We start from the raw sequence: 6,273 nt of genomic DNA, 5'->3' as shown, positions 1-6,273 counted from the left end.
ACTAATTATAAACCACAGAATCTGTCCACATTGCACCGTCCTTTAATGGCCTCTCTGAGGAACTGCAATGACCCATTATTATATTGCACGCTGTAGAGTTGGCATGTGAAACTATACCTCCTCCTCGTAGTTAGTACCTGTATTACAACATCTGGGAAACAGGGAGGGGAGGAATTGATACAAATTAGATAATCTGTAATCAAACATGCAAATGAGGCACCAGGTCATTTGTGTAATGCCACCAGAGTTCCTAGAGCCCAGAGTTTTTTGTAGGTGTGCTACAGAACATGGTTGATGTCATGGATGGTAAGTGGATGTCTCTTTTGCTACAACAGAGTTAACCAACGGAACTGCCTGCCACTGGATTGTCACTAATTCTGGATCTCTCTGTCTCTCTTCCTCTAGGGGAGGTCAGAAGCAGACGGCCCCTCCTGGGTGGTAGAACCCATCACATCAGCCATGCCCAGATTTGGTGCCTTCATCCCCCTCCTCCTCTTCATCTTCCCCGGGGCCTCTTCCCATTATCACACAGGCATGGAAAATGAATGCAAGAAGCACACAGCCTTCATCCCAGGGCACAGCTTGGTAGGAAGGATCATCGATGTGACCACAATGGCCTGGAAGGGGGCCAATCTGGTGGACAGTAGCGACTGGAAGCATCCAAATGGCACCTGCACCCCGTGCTGGAACGAACTGCAGGGAGGTCAGTGGCAGAGGCTACCGTTGGCTGTGGTGGACTGGAGGGTCCACATCTCGTGCCGATGGAAGCTGAGTAGCTTGGTGCAGCAGTAGGCCATGGGCATGTTGGAGTTGGCGGAGTCCGTGGTGCAGAACGACTGGAAGGTGGGGCTGGACGTGCCGGTGAAGCCCAAGGTTAATGTCCAGGTGGTGCTCGCCGGATCACTTTCCAAACTGGCCAGTTTCCTGCTAGATCACACGCGGAAGGACAAATACAGCTTCACGAGCCGTGAGGTCTCCTGTGGCTATTACAGGTGAGAGCCAGAATGAGTCAGGAAGGCTCATCTGGAGTTGGGATCACAGCAACACCACAAGGTGACACAGGGCCTTTCCCCTCTAGTGGGATCTGGTTCCCATCCGGCCCCAGGACAGGAGACTAGCTTGTTTTAGGGAAACAGGGAATGGGACATGGGGCTTTTCCCCTCTAGTGGGCTCTGGTTCCCATCCGGCCCCAGGACAGGAGACTAGCTGGTTTAGGGAAGCAGGGAATGAGACATGGGGCCTTTCCTCTGTAGGAGGTGCCAGCTCACATCTGGGCTGGTCAGCTATGGAGGATGTTCTTGTCCTGTGTGCCAGGACAGCCCAGTGGCCTGCAGTGGCCAGAGCACGGGCAGTCTGTCAGGGCTATCAAGCAGCCGGCAGTATCCCCACGAAGGTTGTGAGGTTTGGCAGACTGGGTGGTTGCTTTGATCCACCTGCTTAGATCCTTACCTGTGGGTTAGCTGGGACCTTAGGGTGCACAGCTAATGACCTCAGCTGACTCACCGGGCTGAGCACACTTCTCCTCCTGTGTCCCTGACCAGATTCCTGGTCAGCGAGATGCCACCGCTCACCAGCCATTTCACTCTGGCGCTGGAGAACCTCCCGGAGCAGTAGGACAGAAAATCCAAGCTGGAGTACCAGCAGGTAATCAGCAACTATGGCACCCACTACATGTCCGAGCTACAGCTGGGGGGCCGGGCGTGGGAAGTGATGGCCGTGTGGGTCTGCGAAGCGGCAACGAGCAGCTTGACTGACGACGAGATCAAGGACTGCTTGAGCATGGAGGCAGCCGTGAGTATCGGAAAGGGCTCGTCAAGGGTGGGCACAGCAAGTGCGAGGAGGAGGAGAAGGGGAAGGTCCAGGGGAGCTTCCATGAGATGTATCAAGAGTGCCATGTGGAGGTGGATGGAGAAAACAGCACCACTGACATGATCTTTTCCAGGAGTGATACCAAGGTCTATTCAGCCTGGATGGAGAGCCTCAAAGGCAATCCTGGCCTGGTGTCCTATTCGCTGCACCCCATCCACAACTTGCTGGAGCAGGATGACCCCAAGTGGCAGGCACCGATGCGGGCAGTCAGTGAGTATATCCTTGAGGGGGCCCTGTGGAGGAATTCCACCCAAAGCTGCCCCCCAGGGACTCAACGCAGCGCCCATGACCCCTGCTCCTGCGTCTGCCCCGCGGATACCATGACCAACACTATGTGCTGCTCGGGGGAGCGCGGCCTGGGGAAGCTCACGGTGACAGTGAAGAGGGCCAGTGGCCTGTGGGGGGATTACTTTACTGCTACGGATGCCTTCGTCAAGGTCTTCTTTGAGAGAAGGGAGATGCGGACTGGCACCATCTGGAAGAATAACAATCCCATCTGGAACGTCCACTTGGACTTCAGTACAGTCCGCATCACCAGCACCAGCAACATGTGCATAGAGGTCTGGGACGAGGACAACAAGTGGGACGATGACCTGCTGGGAAGCTGCGACATCCCTCTGGAGGCTGGGGGCCCCACCAGAAGGATTGCTACCTGAACCATGGCCGCATCTGGTTCCAGTACAGCCTGTGCTGTGGGCCTCACCTCGGGGGGCCGAGCTGCTCTGATTATGTCTCCCAGCCACCCCAGCTGGGAACAGCCAAGGGGAAGGAGGTGGAGGCCTTCTGGTGAGTCCCATAGATAGGGGATCAGAGAGGGGCATGGGTGTGCATTGGTCAATAGCACCCCTGTCCCCCAGAGCATTTCCTAGTTCCCGCTCTACTGATGCTACTGGTGGGTGCTCTGCACCCTCTGGCAGCCCCCTGCACCCCCACCCCAGTTCCCTTCCACCTCTGCTCCGCCTCCTTCCCCTGAGCGAGCTGCGTCCCGCTTCTCCCCCCTCCCTCCCAGCGCTTGCCGCCGTGAAACAGGTGTTTCGCGCAGCAAACGCTGGGAGGGAGGAGGAACACGGCGCACTCAGGGAAGAGGCGGGACCAGGGTGGGGATTTGGGGAGGGGTCTAATGGGGAAGGGAGGGGGCGGAGTTGGGGCAGGGACTTTAGGGAAGGGGTTGGAATGGTGGCAGGGCAGGGGCGGGGAAGGGGTGGAGTTGGGGTGGGGCCGGGGGGGGGGTGAGCACCCACCGGCGCCAGGTAAAGTTGGCGCCTTTGGTCATGGCCCCCCTGTCTGGCACATGTAGCCTCTCTGACTCAAGCTGCAGCATCGGGCAGTGCTAGAGCTGCACATCTGAGTTTCTAGAGGCAGGAAGAGCAGTTCTGACCACAGGCTTCCCCCGCCCCTCTCTGCAGCTGCACGGCGCTGGGGCAGGGAGAGAGCACATGTGAGTCAGGGATGGGGGAGTGGGGGGAGATCCCAGAGCTCCCTGCCACGCCTGCTGCCACGCCAGTCAGAGCTGCCCCTCCTTCCAAGCCTGGGCCTTTCTCATCAGGAGAATTGTTTCTTTCTCCCAGATCTAAAACCCGGAGATATGAAATGTTTAATGTTTTAAGTTCTATCTATCTGTCCCCATAACATATTTACAGATCTATCTATCTATCTATCTCCATACACTCCCTTTCTATTTATGCATACACCCCATACACCCCCCTCTATCTATCTGTCTGTCTGTCTATCTATCTCTATCTATCCTCATACACCCTCGTAACTAGCTATCTATCCCCATACACCCCCCTCTATCCCCATCCACCTCCCTCTATCTGTCCGTCTATCTATGTCTCTATCTAACCCCATACACCCTTGTAACTAGCTATCTATCCCCATACACTCCCCCACACTATCCCCATCCACCTCTCTCTCTATCTGTCTGTCTGTCTGTCTGTCTATCCCCATACACCCTCATATCTATCTATCTATCATCTTATATGACTCTGGCTTTGTCTACACTGCACTCTTGTGGGTAAAACTTCTGTCATTCAGAGGTGTGACAAACACACACACACACACACACACCCCCGAATGACAGAAGTTTGATCAAGAAAAAGTGCTTGGTCAAAGAGATCTTCAACGTCAGCCCCTGCCACCTACAAAGAGCATGTCAGCGGCATAGTCCTACCCCCCGAATCAGAGTACATGGAGGGGCAAAATACAAGGCTACATCGTTCCATGGATCTGATCGGCAGCAGGATGCCAGGCTAGAGGGGCCCATGGCTCTAATCCAGGGTAGCACAGGGGGAGAAGGATACCAGGCTCGATGTGACCATGGGTCTGATCAGGAGTGGCAGGGTAGGGGTAGGATACCGGGTGAGCTGACCTCGGGGGTGTGACACTGCACGCCATATTTGTCATCATAATATTATTATGATATGATTATGGCATAATTATGATGCATTTTGTACAAGATAGGTCATGTGAGGTGTCATTGGAAAAGTTAGGATTTTCTGAATGTGATTATCCTATGTGTATGCATGTATCATTTTTGTATCTAAATTTAGGAATATTGGTTATATCTCTGTATTTCAATCGTGCTGATTCTGAGTGACACCCACAACTAGACTTTCTGGTACAACAATGGCGAAGCCGGACTGTGGAACAGCTTAACCTTCCTGTGGGCATTTTGGCCAGCTTGTAAACAATGGCTGCTACAACAAGGCAAGGGCATGTGATCAGACCACAGGTCTCTGGACTCCATCTTGGGATGTCAGTATTTTTCCACAAACTGGTCTGGGAACCAAGCTTTGAAACAAAGAGTTCCCACCCTATGCTAAAGCTATATAAGGCAGAGAGTGACATCATCTGGTTCTTCACTCTCCACACAAGAAGACTCCTGGAAACACCTGAGAAACAAAGACTAAACTGGGGGAAGTGCTGGAGCCAGGCTAAAGGGATTTTTAGCCTGGGTATGTAAGACCTGGGGCTTCCAAGATGTAAAGCAAATGCAGCTGGCCCCTTAAGAACCTGCAGCCCCAATCGCAGCTCCTCCAGAACCTCCCACTGCCATTCAGGCTGCATTTTCCCCGCCACCTCTTCACATATTCATACTGTTTCCATGGACCCAGGAAGTCAAAGTTTGTCCCAGTGCTTTTCCTGCCCCACCCCCTGCCTGTCTCCAGGTCGTTCCCCTTATCTTCCATTGCCCCCCCCCTCTTCAGCCACCTTGCTTTGTGCGCCCACGCCCCCTCCCTAAGTGCTTGTGCCCCCTTTACATTGCCCCCCCACACTGTTCACTATCCCCCCATTGATATTGTAGTCTCTCTCTCCCCAGTGCAGCCGGAGGAGACAGTCTCCCTAACCCATGCTGCCGATCACACCCCCCCGCCTCGAGAGACCTTCCCACGCCCCACCCGCTTGGTATCCTTCCCCTCCCCTGCTCACACCCTAGCAGGGACAAGTGGTTCACCTTTCCCCTCTCCCCTAACCATCCCTTCTCTCTCCTGCCTCGTGCCAAAATACTGTGGGAAACTGTGGGTGGGGCCCCTCACTTTGACCCTGTGGTCCCACCCCTGCCAAATCCCCCATTTCTCCCTGTGGCTAATCTCTTCACCACCACCACCGGGCCCTCTGCCTCCGCCCCTCATCGGGCGCCGCTGGACATGGGTCCGGACTCCGCAGCTGCCATGGCCACGGCCCCCTCCAGTTTCCAGGGAGCCTCCTCGGCTGGTAAAAAGGGCCAGGGGAAGAAAAAGGGCAAGAGCCCGCCCACCTCCCGGGATGTCAAGAAGGCCTCACGCTAGCGGCGGGCGAGTTCCCTCTGGCTGTTCCGCTGGCTGGAGGTATCCCCGGCTCCGGCTGCTGTTGCTGCTCGGGGTGGCCCTGCCGGCCTGCCCTGCGGGGGCCAGCGACTGACCCCACCTCCATCTCTGGGGTCTCTCCTGCCTGGCTGCGGGTTCCTTGATGCTGCTCCCTCGGAGCCGGCTGCATTCCTCCCTCAATGCCCAATTTCCCCACTTCCACCCCAGCCTGCCCCACAGGGCCAGGGCATTGGGCTTGCTCCAGATTTACCCAGGGGTCAGAATCCTGGCCTGATTCCATTGGCATCGGTGGGGTTGCTCTGTATTTACAGTGGGGTCCCTGAGGCGCCAGGTGCTGGCCCCAGTGCGGCACTAGGGGGCGCTGTGCTGCTGGGCACGGGGCTTAGCAGGGGGCATTCTCCTCGGGTACTCAATGGCCCCAATGACTCGGTGCAGGTTTCGGCTCACTGTGGTTTCCTTTGCAGCCTCTCTAGCTCCTCATACCCTGGGACGAGACTCACGGGAGGCACGTTTGATCCACCACAGGGGTGGAAAAATTGGTGGCCACAGCTTCCTTCCCAGCTGGCTGTGGCTGGGGGTGTGAAGGGGGGGCAGGAAC

The 6,273-nt window shown here is 55.8% G+C and overlaps 1 pseudogene; it reads left to right on the top strand.

Annotated features, from left to right (window-relative positions):
- The first annotated feature begins 459 nt into the window (after positions 1-459).
- LOC114018200 lies at positions 460-2,659 on the top strand (annotated as a pseudogene).
- Positions 2,660-6,273: the final 3,614 nt, after the last annotated feature.

This window comes from Chelonia mydas, chromosome 6 (genome assembly GCF_015237465.2).
Source record: "Chelonia mydas isolate rCheMyd1 chromosome 6, rCheMyd1.pri.v2, whole genome shotgun sequence".
NCBI lineage: Eukaryota > Metazoa > Chordata > Testudines > Cheloniidae > Chelonia > Chelonia mydas.
This window is presented reverse-complemented; position numbering and strand designations above follow the sequence as displayed.